Here is a 14,155-nt window from a genome sequence, read left to right as displayed (position 1 = left end):
CAGGATATATTATCCCACAACCCCACAAACCTTAATAAGAATTTTTCTCCCTCCCCTTTCTCTTTGTCCTCCTTCTCCTCCTTCCTCTTCTTCATCTTTGATCAGATAACTTCCAAAGATATAAAGTTGGCTTGACAATAATTGTTCTTGACCGTCCATACTGATGTTGGCTATCACTGCATTATTGTCAAAGTGCTTAGTGTTCAACGGTTTAATCATCTGTTCTAGAATCTTCCCAGCTATCAGTGTAAGACTGACTGGTCTATAGTTACCCGAGTCCTCTTTTGCTTCCCCTTTTGAAGACAGAGCAACATTTTTTTTCCAGTGGTCTGATATTTTCACCCATTCTCCAGGATTTCTTAAATAGAATACACAAAGGTTTGGTCAGGCCATCAGCTAGTTCTTTCAACACCCTAAGATGGAGTTCATCTGTAGCAGGTCTTCCAAAGGTGACTTAGCGACAAGCAGGAGCAAATGGGACAAGCTGCTCCTTCAAAAACTGTGGACTCAGATCGCAAAGGGATTGAAACCAGTCCCTTGAATTGGGACTGGAAATGAATTGTAAGCCAGGGAAGAGCATAAACAGCTGGAGTGGTAAGTTCATACTGCTCAGTTTCAATCAATGTTCTTGCCAGTTTGGTGCAGTGGTTAAAGTGCCAGGATAGAAACTAGGAGACCGTGAGTTCTAGTCCCACTTTAGGCACCTTGGGCCAGTCACTCTCTTTCAACCCTGGGAAGAAGGCAAGGGCAAACCACTTCTATAAATCTTGCCCAGAAAACTGCAGGGACCTTTCCAGGCAGTCACCAGGAGTCAACACCGAACTTGAAGAGACAAAAACAAAACAAGACAACAAAACTTTTACAGTAGCAATTTGTACTAGCTAACTCCTCTTTCAAAGAAGCATTCCACTTTTTGAACCCAGCCTCTCAGTCCCTTTTGCAACTCATACAAGCCAGAAGTGGCAAGGATATGACACACAAGTAGCAGAGCTCACCCCAGAGACAGCCTAGGGTTGTTCCTCAGATGTCACCAGTTCAAACAAATCCCAGATGACCTTGCAAGATGTTACCCCTGCTATCTCACAGAACTCTGCACAAATATCAATCGACTCCAAGCCAGGGATCCTCACACTTTTTAAACAGGGGGCCAGTTCACGGTCTCTCAGAATGTTGAGGGGCTGGACTATAGTTTGAGGAGAGGAGGAGAGCCGCTGGACCTGGCATACCTGTCATGTAGAATAGTCTGGCTCTGTGATCTCCCTCGTGCATCGCCTGCAGCTCCTGACACAGCCCCGACACTTCCGCTTCTGACAGACAGGCAGGCGGGCCGGATAAAGGACCCTGGCAGGCAGTATCTGGCCCATGGGCCATACTTTGAGAACCCCTGCTCCAAGTGAACATGCCTGCCAGAGAGGTCATGGAGCCTCAAGATAATTCCTCCGACCCACAACGTCCCAACAGGGAGCAAGGTATTTGGACAGCATTCCACAGATGGGATGAAGGTGGAGAAATATTGGTGCTTTGCCACCCTTACAGCCACAGTTAGGCTCAATCTGAGCTTGTACCTGTGCCCCATCATGCTCACTCTTTGTCTTTTGCCAGATTTGTTCCAGGTGTCTCTTCTGACATTTCATCTTCCACTGAGGAGCATGCTGGGATCTGCATACAGAAAAAGGCCATTTTGGGGTGCTTCTGTTGTCTTTGCATTCCAAAGGTCAATACCTGAATGAACTGATCCTTATACTAATGAGTCATTCACTGTTCTGAGTCTTCATCATATTGCAGGGCACAACTATATCCATTCTGACCTCCAGGGGTCCATTCTTCCTGTGTTCTGGCCAGCAATATTTATTATTTCATGTACATCTCATGAAGGACCATCTGTGAGGGTATCAAGCCCATTTCTGAGCTCCACCAATGCAGAAAATCTCTTACAACTTTTATTTCTGACTGTTCCTGACTTCCATTGGACTTGCTGTTTTGCTTCATTTCTTTTCTTAGAGAGCTGCTGCTCCTATCAGCTCCTACTGCACCATCTTCTCTGTTGGTTTATTGTATCTTCACCCCTATAACAAACTGAAGTGAAAACAGTCTCTGCTCCTCTTTTTCTTCAAGCACAAATACAAGCTTACACCTGCTGCAAATATATGCCTGTTTTAGCAGAAGCTTAGCATGACAGGCCACAACTGCAGAGACATGTCTGTTCAGTTTTGTTTTATAAGGCACCATAAGTAGACCCTCAGACCCTCACCACATAGACCTTCAGATCTCTATTTCATGTATCTTCCTACTCTTAAATTCTACCACTAAACCTCTCCTTTCTGTGTACTCAGTATCCTCCAACAATGCAGAACAGGAACACTATTTTCTAACATAATCAGTAGCTTTTCAAACTGGAGTTATCTTGAGAGCCCTGATTATGGAGACTGTAGTTGCTTTTGCCACACATCCAATCCATGATCCTCCAAGGTCTACCTACTCAGAAGACTTAAGGAAATAGAAAATGCTATCAACATAACTGATTTACCATGCTCAGTGTAAAACTTCTAAGAAGAAATAGCACATAAAAAACATAGAATGTGCACCACACCAATGAATTGCACGGTCATGTTTCACAAGAAGCCACTTCTATATGAATGCTTCAGAACATCTCAGTGAGATTCACTTCCCTGCACTTATATTCCTAAATGTAATAACTTAAATAGGTAGAGAAAAGCAATTATTATGGAGTTTAGCAATTTTCATGCCAGTTGATGATTTTTTATTTACCCATATAACTTGATACCTTCTGCCGCCTTCAGATGGATGGATCAATGTGTAGGTAGATGGATAGCTAGACAGACATATTTACTATTTGTATATAGATAAAGTTAGTGTGCAAATAAAGGTATAAGCTTTCAGAGTAAAATATGCTATCAGAAAGAGAATTCAGAGAACACTTTAACAGATTGAATTTATGAACTTATTTTGAACTCATCATTTTCTAGATTTCATGTGAGGAACTACAGCATATAGCTACTTTAGGAATTCTTATTATCCATATACATAGTCCAATGACTGCATTTATAAAAGCTGCTGGCATAATATTTATGACATTCAGATGCTATTAAAATGCCTTACAATTGAGCTAGTTAACTTAACTGAAATCTTTTCAAAATTACAGCTGGATTATATTTGCTTTTAGATGAAGTTCAATGAATTAGGGCAATTGTGATTTGTGTCAGCACAAACAGGCCCTAAACCATTACATAAATGCATACATAGAGGCCTATTAAGTCATCTGGTCTGTTCCTGAATCCATGCAGTTTTCTTTTATTTCAGATTCTATTTTGGTAATATCTAATATATGCTATACTGCTAGCAGTTGCAGTACTGGAAAAATGCACAGACACAATTTCCAAGACACTATTGATGTATCTGTCCTCTGTCATTTGATTTACTGTTCCAGGCCATGGTTAAAGCTTGGAAAAACAAGAGCATAGTCCAAGGAGGCAAAAAATCAGGAGGAGGCTGGTAGCACCTTTTTCAACTAACAAATGTTATTTATTTATTTAATTCGATTTTGTCACCACCTGACCCCAAGTTGATTCTGAGTGGCTCACAATATAAGAAAAACAAGATAAATACAGTAAGATTTTAAAAATACAAGAGAATAAATAAATTTACCAGAATAAATAAACCAGATGGCAAATGGTCTATTCCGTCAACTCATATCAGCAGAAAGTGCGGGAAAAGGGCAGTCCCTCACATAACCAGGCACTATACCATGTACAGCTTTATAAGTGATTAAATATACTATTTAATTAATATTAAATAGATATTTTGATTGATTATGTGCTGTCAAGTTGTTGTTGACTCTTAGTGACCACATACTGTAGATAGATTTTTCTCCATGACAATCTGTCCCTAATCTGGTCTTTCAGGTCTTCCAACAATGCCCTCGTCACTTAGTCTGCCCATCTTGCTGTTGGTCTTCCTCTTCTTCTCTTTCCTTATTTATATTTAAATGTAAATCCAATCAAGTTTAATTTCTGTCCAGGCACTTCCCCAGGAGTGTAGCATGTGGCCCATCATTAATCCCTCTACTAAGTGTAAATTGGGACGAGTAACTTTTTTCCAGTGAGGCTCACTCTCTTGTTTGTGCCATTGTTCTTGGCCCCTTAGGGCTACAAAGGATATGGAGAACAAAAAGGTTAAGGCACAAGTGTCAGTGGGACTAAATGTTTAGACTTTCAGTTATTAAAGATTAAAAGAATCAAAGATCATCTGTTAAAAATCACCATAGTACCCCCAAATTTCAGTGGCACAATCCTGAAGGGCTTAGGTGAGAGGTGGAAATGTGTGGTTTGTTATGCCCTGCAACAGAACATGATGGACAAACCATTAGGCTTGGTTCACACAAAGTATTGTGCCAAAATATCATAGCTGAGAATATGTGACCCAGGCCTATGAGTTTCTTCATGTTTGGCTTAGAGGTGACCAATGAGAGGATGCCCACTATTTAAACTCCTCATCTCTAGGTATTTATTGATTGCTATCTTAGAAGGCATTTTCTAGTAACCAGGAGCCATCAGAACATGGACATTTCAGTTCCCAAGTACAGTGGTACCTTGGGTCATGAACGCTTCTGTTCACGACCAGTTCAGGTCACGAACAGCACGTTCACAAAATTTTGCTTCCGTTTGCGAACGCCGAATCAGGTGACGAACAGGATCCGCGGCCATTTTCCCTGCCATGACACGTGGTCGTGGCTTCCTGTAGGGAGGGGGACTCTTCCTCCAAGCAATAACCGCCTCCCCACCCGCCTTCCTGTCCTCCACGCCAGAAGTTGCGTCGAGCAAGGTTAGCGTTCTCTCTTCGTACTGTACTTTGTGTCATATTTTTGTGGTTTAAAAAAAAAACATATGGTTCAGAATGGATTAACCATAATTACATTGAACCTTATGGGAAAATTTGATTCGGGTCGCAACCAATTCGGGTCGCGACCAGAGTCGCGGAACGAATTAAGTTCGTGAACCGAGGTACCACTGTACAACCAAATTTCATGAGGTTTCAAGATCCTTGAGCTCTCACAAGCTTACAGATGAGGACATACTTTATATTAAGACTGGGAGTACTTAAATCTTGTAAGCTTTGATGATTTTGCAAAATTCTGTGTAATTTAAAAAAAATATATTGGGGGGGATGCCTGGTACCTGTCTAAGCTGCTAAACACAGCACTTATGCTAGGTTCATCCAAACAACATGATCATACCAAATTCATCTAACCATAATCTTCCTCCAACTGACTAACTCCATTATTCCCAGCTAGCATGGCTGGTGTTTGGAGAAGACTTGCCTTCAGGATTATTGCTGGGTGAAATCATCTTTTCAGACCAGTAATGTTTGCCATAAAAAGACAAACACGTGTCATACAAGAGTCATGGTGCATAAGTGATTAAAATTGCCAATAAAGCGATCCAGCCATGAATCTTCTTAATAGAGTAAAAATAGATATTGTCCTTTTGCCTTTTTGCATTGCTAGAGGTTGATATTACCCTTGACCTGCATTGCTACAGATCAACATCATCTAAAGGGGGGGGGGGGAATATGCATGAGAAATGAATCCAAATGTTCTTTACTAGCACATGCAGCAGACGGTTTCACTAAATAATACAAAAGCAGCTTATCAAGACATGGATCTGTAGCTCATAAAATACTTCATAGAATGGCAGACTACAAACTTTTTAGGAGGAGATGTATACAAGAACACAAATAGACTAGCACAGCAAGTAGCTGAGGAGCAACCATTTGTACAGTTTCTGACAGATCTTAGGCTGGACAGGTTAGTTCTCCAAAATCCATCTGCTACTAACAACTCTTAGCCAAACAAAAAAGTATCAAGACGTTGTGGGGTGGGGGGAATTGTATTTTCAGCAAAGCTAAATGGAAAAGGTTCAAAACTGAAAGGGGAACAATATCACAAAATGCATCATTGATATATGGAATTTACCATTACCATATGGAGCAGTGATCACTCTCTTAGACTTAACAAAATGACAAAAATATAATCCATTACCCTCCAGATCTTTTAGGCTACAATTCTGATATATGACCTCTGGGCATGCTGGCTGGGGCTGCTGGATGTTGTAATCAAAAACATCTGGAGGACGACACATTGAGGGTGTTAAGCCAGGGTATCTCACTATCAAATTCTTGGAGCAAGTAAGAAGATCACAATTTTCATGTGTTACTTGAGGGCTTTTAAAGACAGCTGGCCAGCCATGGTTAGAAACAAAATGCTGCTTTTGATGAACATTGATTAAGCAAGGCTTGTTGGAGACAGCTTTGAAAGAATGGGGAGGAGTGGAAATAAGCACACAAAATTCCTGTATGCAAGCTATACAATACATTATAATATCTTCCTCTCTTTTAAAAAAGATAATGGCATTTAATTAGCTTCCTGAGAAGTTTGTTTGTGGATTAACACTCTGGATGAGACCAAAAAAAAATTTTTTGTTTTAAACTGTACTGCCATCAATTGCTGGCAAAATAGCTTTAACTGGCATGCAAAAATGCCTCAACAAATAAAATGAAAGAGTTGGGTGTGTGTATAATTAACAAATTTAACAATAAACACATGTTTTGCCATCCAAATGGGTCCCTCCTCCCTGTGTCTTAAAATATAAAAGCAAAATCAGCAAAACAAGGAGATTATACTGATCTTGGCTTTTTCACTCCTATATTAAAACCAGATTTGGAGAACAAATAGACATGGGTTTTCACATTCCAGGTTATAATATCTTTTTTTTTTTTTTGGCTTACATTTATCTTATCCTTTCAACCACTAAGATTTCCAGGACAAGATTTGTGAAATAATGCATTTTAGGGTTATTGTTTTTCCTTTCTCTTTAAACATTATTATGTTCTAGTGGCTCAAAGCTTCTTCCTCCTTTTATTCTGTTTGTGATGCTTGTGTTTTATTAGCAGCATCATTGCAGCCCCTCCCCACCAAGTTTACAACAGACAGGAGGTAGTTTGAACTGTAATCGTAATCACAGACTATGTGATGAAATGCAACTGATCAGCAATTAAGTTTATTGCCACATCCCAACCCCAGTCAATATTAAATGACTCTCAGCAGAAAACCAAAGCTACATAGTCGTGTTTTACAGCAGTCTTCCCACCCTATGTCCTTGAGATGTATACAGGCCTTAAATTCCCATCCAGAATGGTTTTTGGATCCTATAGTCCAGGGGCATCCAAGACAGGCTCAAAAAAGTCAAGATAGCAGCCATGACCACATGATCAAAGCCCCACCCCTTCTTTGCATGTGTTACACTTTAAAAAGGGGTGGGACTTCAATCATTCAGTTCAATCATATCGTTTTGGCCACCACCTTCACTCCCCTATAGACACTCTACTTTAGTCTAAACAATTTGAGGGCACCAGTTTGGCAAAGGCTGCTTTAAGCAAACACACAGTAATTATATTATATGTCTAATCTTGAATGACTGAAGAGAATGATTTCCAAAAGAAAAAGGATCTACAGGATTAAAAAAAAAAAGTTCGAGTACCATATTGTCAAGGCCATAAATGAGTTGGTTGATGAACTTATGAGTTCCTACTTAATGCCATCCCATAATCTATCTCACTCTAGGCCAGCAAAGTTTGAATAACTGTGCACAGCAACTGTAGGCTTTCCCCAAGATTTCATCTGTTCCAGGACTGCTGTGCCAAACCTTATTTCTACATTAAAAGGGCTAATTTTTGTTTGTGCTTCTTATGTTGGGGGGGGGGCACATATTTAACTTGCAGGAAAAGGAAGCTGATACAGTATGGAAGCTGGGGGGTTAACTGTTTGGATTCAACCCAACACACTTACCATTTTGATTGTAAAACAACAATAATGCCAGGCTGTGAGCAAAGAGTTAAAGATTCTCAGTTTACCCATGTTAGGTTCCTCATACGGATGTCCCATCTCCCTGTGCATGCACATGTCTTCACAGCCATCTATAGGAGACAAAGGGAGGGTGCGAGACAAATGACAACATGAACACAAACAGGGCCATTTAAGTTTTACATCAGATGCCATAAAGTGAGTACCTAATTGCATCATTTACAATGACGCTGCCATGGTGACGTCCAGAGTCACCCCACAGTGAGATGGGCGGTGACAAATTTGAAATATAAATAAATAAATAAATGGGTCATCATCTTGATGTCATTTTGGATTGCTGTGGACTCCTATACACTGAACATTTGTCATAATTTCGTCTGCACTTAAAGACAGAGACTGAACATTCCCTAATTTAAATCAGACTTTAGGGGAACTTTTGCATAGTCATGTCCAAGACTTGGATAAAGGAATTAATATCATTATATGAAAGTCAGTTAAATATTCACTGAGCCAATCGAGTGCAGAATGTATCTTCTGAGCCAGAGAAAGTATCACACACAGCTACCTGAAGGAGAATTTTAATTGGTCGTGATTCTTCCTCATATGAAATATGAATATAATATCATATTGAATATACAAATTTGAATCCCTGTTACATATATTATCATTCACAAGTTTGCTGATCGTTCATTGAAGGTGAATGGCAAATGTGTATTGTGGTGTTGCAGCTATTAATCTCAATCCCATAGTCCTTATTACTTCTCTGGAAAAAATTAATATTAACACCATTTGTGCCACCCAGTGGCCACCACTGAGAAGTCCCTATTAATTTCTGCCAGACTTAAAACTCTTAAGAGATTGATTGATTGATTGATTGATTGATTGATTGATTGATTGATTGATTATGTGCCATCAAGTCATTTTCAACTCCTAGCAACCACACAGGTAGATTTTCTCCATGACTTAAGACATTAGGCTCTCCAAAAATTATTTCAAAACAAAACTAGATCTATATGGGGATGATCAGTTCCTCAATAATCTTGTGCTAAACTATTTATGGTTTTAAAGTCAAAATAAGGACAGTCCCATAAATGTCATTTGCAATAGAATTGTAGCTTCTTAAAATGGGTACTCTTTCACTGACAGGTTGTTAGTCTTAAGTCACTATGGATCAAAATGTGACTGATAATGTTTTCAGATTTCTATAAACCATATATAAAATATACTGTATCTTAGTAAATACTGTATAAAACATGTCTTAAGTAAATGGATAGCTTATTTTACTTCAGAAGCATCAATTCAAGTTCAGCACATCTCCTCATGTGGTGAGCTTAACATGTCTAGATATAAAACTGTTTGAAGCAATAATGTACAGGGAGAGTGTCATCATGGATGGAACTGGTCATCAATTGGAAGGAATACAAAGGCACTGAGGGAAAGAGGGAGAGACATACCTGAATGAAATAAATGTAAATCACTACATACTGTTACTAGGATGTTAACCAGGAATTGCTTAGAAAAGGCGGTTTGGAGTTTCCCTAGCTGAATCAAAATCACCAAGACTCACATATCATCCAAACCCTGCTGCTGCAGAAGGCCATATCAGTTATTTTATTTTATTTTATTTTATTATTTATTAAATTTCTCCCCTGCCCATCTCCCCCCAATGGGGGAACTCTGGGCAGGGTTATCACTTTGCCACAACCCTATAAGGAAGGAAGGTGATGGATACCAGTAAAGGCAGTTCAGTGGCGAGATTAAATAGCTCACCCCTTCCATTATTATACACAAAACAGATTTAATTCCCATCCCCAGCTGCACTCCATGGAAAGTGTACTTTCTGTATTCCAAGGGAACAGATCTATAGCACCACTAGTATTATACAATCAAACACAAATGTCAAGAGCTTAAATAACCGCATGGGCACATAGAAAGTTTAACTGCAGTTCAAACTGAAAGAACAGGAAAATTAAGAGGGAAGTGATTTTGGCTCCCTGACCCTCAGCTAGACTACCTGGAGCACAGAAGTATGGCCACAGGGTATGGTCCAAAAGTCAAGATGGCAGCCGTGATGATTGAAGCTCCACCCATTTTTAAGTACATTGCAGGACACATAAAAAACAGGTGGAACTTTAATCACACTGTCGTGCCTGCCATCTTGACTATACACACACACACACCCTGCAGACAACATTGGTGGAATATCTGTTATATCAGTTTAGTTGGAAGATACTTGAATATGAGCCTCTAAATGGAAACAACAATCCCCAGGACTAGTCTGTATTTCAGGATACTTTGGCACAGGTGAGCTGAAGGATGAAGAAGCAGTAATAACCACAGCCAGGAAAAGAAAGCTATTTTGATTATGAAGGGCCAAACTAAATGAATCTAAGAAATCCTTCCCTCCTTCCCTCCTTCCCTCCTTCCTTCCCTCCTTCCCTCCTTCCTTCCTTCCTTCCTTCCTTCCTTCCTTCCTTCCTTCCTTCCTTCCTTCCTTCCTTCCTTCCTTCCTTCCCTCCCTCCCTCCCTCCCTCCCTCCTTCCTTCCTTCCTTCCTTCCTTCCTTCCTTCCTTCCTTCCTTCCTTCCTTCCTTCCTTCCTTCCTTCGTATTGGGGTTCATATAAAAGGAAGAATAAATGCTTTGCTTCTATGCTCTCCTACCAAAACACTTTCTCCAAAAGAAAATATTAAGCTTCTTTAGCTCAGCCCCACTCTGTTTGCTGAAATTTTACCAGACCCTGTTCATTTTTCACCATTCATCTTTCCAAAATTAGAGATTTATTATTAAAGAGATGCCGAGACATTCAAAAGACCAGCCCTGGGCAAAGAAAACTCATGGCATTTACCCCATTTACAGATTCTCTATCTACCCACTTTGCTATTCACCAGTCATGATTATAGGGCTTGGTAATGTCATCTCAAACTAAACCCATCTTCATTAGGGGGAAAAAAAGGAAAGGGGGGGGGAGGCATTTTAAAGCAAAGTGATGGAAGCTCATTGTTTTAATGAATATGCAAACAACATCTTGAAATTATTTCAGAATAAAAGCACTTACATTTCTTTTCTTGGTCTTAGTTCACTGCAGTCTCTACACTTAGCCACTGAGCTGGGTATAATTTCTATTGCCACACTATGCAGAAGTCATCCAGCGATTTGGCGTTTCCTGTTGTCTTCACTGCTCAAATCTCTGAAAATCAGAGACTAGCCTTACTTCTAGCCTTCCCTCCCTCCTTCAGTTCTCCATTCCCTTTTTACAGGAAAAATTGCTGATTGGGTTAGGGTGGGCATAATTTGTTTTTAATCATTTGAAGCTTTAAAAGGGTGCATGCTTTTTTCTACAATCATCCAAACAAGAAGTATTTTTTTTTAAAGAAAGGCACAGGAGCTATAGATCAGCAAGGGGAATGGGCAACCTTATCAGAGAAGATTTCAGATCACAATCAGAAGTACACGTTCTCAACTGTACTATTAGGGTTCATGGTTGATTTAAAAAGTTGAGAGTTGAGAAAGAGAAGGAACCCCAAGGTAATATTAGCCTTGCCACCCCCAAAAAGCTCTGATAGGCAGAGAATTTAATCTAATAAATCTCATTGGCTAGTTGCTCAAGTTAATATCTCAGTCACTCTCCATCCTTGGAACTGAAGCTGCAATATTGGATAATGTCTGTAAGAATCAGCAGAAAAACCATTGTATCTCCAATTGATTTGTTGCTTTGAAGCAGGTTCCTGCTTCGATTCATGACTATGCTTCAGCTGAGCGATTCAACTGAAGCTTTGTTGAACTGAATCACCCCTTTGAAACTTCGCACAGACCCCCTGGCTGTAACTCCTGCTATGCCATACTCTTTATTTGGACATAGAAATGGGGGGTGGGAGGTGGAATCTGTATCTAAGAATAGATTGTTTATGAAGGTCATAAGTGCAGGCATTGTATGAAGTGGCGTGTGGACGGGATGGAAGCAAGGATGTTTTGCAAGATTAGAAAGACATGGAGAGATGTAGTGAATGGTACTGCTGTAAGCCAGTGTTAGCTAAGTTTGTCTTCTTTTTCTTATCTTATGCCTGTAATTTTTGGGGGGGCTTGCTATTTATTAGTCCTTTTCTGCACTCTGCATAGCAGTGCTCAGCCCAAATGAAAATGGCATGATGGGTCTGTACTTGTGGTAGGTCCGCTTTTTATATGAATGTGCCACAAATCAGAAACTACATATGTGAGCTTGAAAAGTTATCTGTTCTTAGGCACAGATCTATACACACTGCCATTTACTTTAAACCAGAAGACACTGGCTATGCAATGTGTCTTTGGCAAGGCAGTGAAACCTTGATTTTGTAGATCTTGATGCAATGAACTATTCTCTGTGCCACTTAAGCTCATTTGCATAACGCCCTCAATTACATCATGTGCGTAATGACACCATTACGCAAATGATACAAATCGCCAAGATGATGTCCTCTCATATTTAATGGACATTTGGGACTAACGTAGACCCGTCCCCACAATTAATCCATTAAAATAAGGTTTCACTATATTCACAATACCCCATTCACTCAGAAATCCAGTCACTAATGATAGTTTCAACCTGCCCACCCAAGATTATCCATGCAGGAGCATATTTCCTCTTCCTCTTTTATTTCCAGTGACAAAGTATGGGTATAAGATTTCTAGGTGAATGTCCATACAGACATCAATCCAAATGCATTCATACTCCATGAACATTGACAAAGGGGTGACAATAGAAGAAATGAAGAATGCACAAAGCTATTTCACAGAGCAGGATCTTATATACCTAAGATACCCTGGTTGTGGGTTGGCCACTGGCATGGTGCCACTTAGGTCTGCACACGAATGGGGCAAGACGTGAAACAGGCTCATTCTTGTCTTCCATTCAGTCCAGGCCCTGCAATGTTTAACAGGGACTTCCCACAGTAAGGCACTGGAGAGGAACAGATAATGGAAGATGAGTCCAGGAAGGTCTTGTGATCAAGAAGATGTAGGGATTCTCCTAACTGGTAGAATTTGGCTTTTTGGTTTTTTTCTTTTTTGTGCTGGTCTTTTTGTTGTACAGCCTTGAGTCTTATACATGACTAGCTGGCAAAAAAAAGAAAAGAAAAGACTGTTGTTTTGCTTTTTTTTTTTTTTCAGTCTCCTATATTTTGGGTTGTTCATGGGAGTGGGTGGTAGTGAGACAGAATGGAAATATAAAAGAACCTTTGGGGGGGAGGCATTTCCTGTTTTCATCAGCTAGTCTAAAAATACATAAAAATACTCTGCAAAATATTCACTAATTAGGCATTGCTTATAAAAGCTATTGGTTCAGAGGCACCAAGGTTATATCCTAATTTTGAGTTTTCAGTTTTATTCATTAATTTGCATATGTATTTGGCTTTAAAGATGTAAACAGACTACTCGTGCTAATTTACATAAAATTACTTGTACATATAAATAGCTAGCAAGTAGATACCTAGAAAGCAAATATCTGTGAACCTACCAGCAACCCGCCCCCACTCCCCACCATCAGCAGAAATAAAGTCATTTGGAAGATAAATCTACATTTGCTTTTCAGCAACAGATTGTTAAGAAGAAGACTTCTTAAACTATCTGGGCAAACTTTTGTGACTTGTTTTGTCTGGGATACATATTTCCAGGATCACCCCGCCATTTTTTGATTTTCATTTTATATCTGGTCTGGTGTTTATACAGTTAATTGCTCATTCAAATCCACTCATAAAACATTGAAATGTTATGTACCATTATGACGCTGCTAGAAATACGGTTTGTTTTAATAAAGCCAAAAAAAGAAAAAGAAAAAGAGGAATCAACCTCTTGATGAGGTTGCATCAGTCAGCAAATCTTCATCCAACAAATATATTCATGTGCTGAAACTCTCAGAACTGCCAGGCTAAAACCTTCTTGATAGAAGTCTGAAAATAGTTTAAATTGGCAAAATCCCTGCTCTGTTTGGAGCCTAGCAGAGTAATGCCTCTGACAAGTTATGATCCCTCACTTATTTACCTTCCTAGCAAAAACACTTAGCAATGATTTTACATTTGGGGATAAGCACAATCGTTTGTATTCGCTGTTTTGTAATCTTAGCTTCTGATGAAACCGTCAGCTGCCTTTCATAATCGCTCTTTGAACTTATTCCTGTACTTCACATTTACCTGCTATATCCCTTCTTCTTCTGCAAATGAACCCAAATCCCCCATATTGTTTGTGCAGTGCCTTTCTCCAGGCCACCCTAAGGACATCTTTAGATACGACTGACACTAGCCCAG

At 39.7% G+C, this 14,155-nt stretch overlaps 1 protein-coding gene across 7 annotated transcripts in view; it reads right to left on the bottom strand.

The window, feature by feature from the left end:
• LOC112540344 (uncharacterized) overlaps positions 1 to 14,155 on the bottom strand; it is a 542,784-nt gene that overhangs the window by 185,132 nt on the left and 343,497 nt on the right. For 2 of the 7 annotated variants that reach the window (XR_015793932.1, XR_015793933.1), the window contains exon 4: positions 7,865 to 7,992. The gene's annotated coding sequence lies outside the window, so the exon portion shown is untranslated. Of the gene's footprint in view, positions 1 to 7,864; positions 7,993 to 10,935; positions 11,650 to 14,155 lie in introns of those variants that run through there. The other 5 variants (XR_015793976.1, XR_015793958.1, XR_015793965.1 and 2 more) reach the window with 5 other exon arrangements.

The sequence above is a fragment of the Python bivittatus genome, unplaced genomic scaffold, assembly GCF_059951505.1.
Source record: "Python bivittatus isolate LINGU-HERP-01145 unplaced genomic scaffold, Pbiv_v1 ctg000840_np1212, whole genome shotgun sequence".
NCBI lineage: Eukaryota > Metazoa > Chordata > Lepidosauria > Squamata > Pythonidae > Python > Python bivittatus.
This window is presented reverse-complemented; position numbering and strand designations above follow the sequence as displayed.